A 1,801-nucleotide genomic window follows, 5' to 3' on the forward strand; every position below is an offset into this window, starting at 1 on the left:
GTGATTCTGGAATCGCCCCTGAGAACAGCGATTATAGCATTATTTATTGCCCTCTTTTGTAATACAAAGAGGTCTAAAAAATATTTGATCATGATCGTTCCGCGGGGTACTGCCCCAAACCCCCATCCACCCGCTAAACATTATCAAATAACCTTCATTCACAATAGTAGAGGAAAAACAATCATCAAGCCACGGCCAAAACTTCAGGCATTGTCACCACTTATATTATTCAAATTGCTCATACACTGCCAAAGCTTTAAAAAATAGAAATGTCCATTATGGTACGTTTGTTTTATATTCGCCTGCTGTGTAGTGTAATTATTAGTTGTACCTAAAATGAAGAAGCAGATCACGTACCCTTTGATTGTCTGATTCTAACGTCTTTTAAACCACACAATATTATCTACCCACATCTCTACCTACCAGCGGCGGAGTTGTCACAGTGTCTGTATTTAGTGTACCTGCATGTGGTTTGGGACACTGGATACAACAGCACATATGCTATAATTGTTTTTTTAACAATATCTTTAACAGGACATTTTTCCCTATGTGTGATGTGTGGCAAAAATAAATAACTAAAAAATAACTGTTGATTACACACTGGCAAATTTGCCGTGCATTACTAAAATGATTATCCATCGGACTTGTCTCATTTTATAAGGCAAATCAAAGTCCTTTTCTCAGATTAGAGGTCCTGTGTTTCAAAAGAACCGGTAAATGGGCAGGATTTAGACTGTTACACAACACAATGGCGGGGAAGACAGGTGAGCTTGTTGTTGGTTGTGTTGAGTCGCGGCGCGGTCCACTATCATGTGACACGCTTTACAGCTCAGTGTGAAATAATTTCCTCTAATAAATTCCTTTGCTTTCTGTCTGTTGTTGCCTCTGAATTCCAGTAGATGGCAACTTGCGGCTATTTTTAGGTTTAGGCAACAAAAACACTTCTGTTAAACTGACTTAGTTAGTCCGACGTGATCATTGTTTTATCTACAATTTTAAACTGTACATTTTGAATGGAGGTGGACAGGGAGGTTTTATTATAAATAGTGTTTGACAACCACTGCAGTCACTGTATCTTCCAAACTAAATTTGCTTTTTAAAATGTACATATTTTTTTTCCACACAGATAAGAACAAGACATTGTACATCAATACACACATATAGAAGGAATAACATGTTTACATCTCTTCCTTTTACATAAAATCTGTTATAAAAAAAACTTAAAAGCATGGTCTTTTTAATATACTTTATTAACAATACATAATACATTCCAAGAAAAGTCTCTTACTTGGGGGCGTATAATCCAAAACACCTTACATCACAAATGTACAGTTTATATCCACATTTGTTTTAATCTGTTAGAATGCCCTCGCGCATTCTATTTACAAACGTTTCGACCAGAAACAGTCCTATGCAGAGACTGCATATCGAAATGCACGTATTTTAAAACTATCTCACTTCACGCGCCTCAAACTATAATGCATTTGGTTAAGTTGTAATGCTTTCTCGTGCTGGTGCTTGGTCTTTGCTTGGTGCAAAAGATGATTCTTCAATGGTCGAGCGAGGTTCACACAGAGCATTCTCACTGTCTTCATGTGTATATCTTTAAGGCTAAGATGCTTTTGGGAAAGTGGGTCCAGTTTGAGATGACCATGTTCCTCTTTTCAGCGGAGCAATTATTTTATTACCAGAGCCCATTCATTCCCTGCCGCTACTAAGCCTTCACAGAGAAATGGGGCGGGGTCTGGGCGTGGCTTAGAAAGTACACTCACTCATAGAGCTTTAAATTTGAGCAGCAGAC

The sequence above is a fragment of the Astyanax mexicanus genome, chromosome 2 (genome assembly GCF_023375975.1).
Source record: "Astyanax mexicanus isolate ESR-SI-001 chromosome 2, AstMex3_surface, whole genome shotgun sequence".
NCBI lineage: Eukaryota > Metazoa > Chordata > Actinopteri > Characiformes > Acestrorhamphidae > Astyanax > Astyanax mexicanus.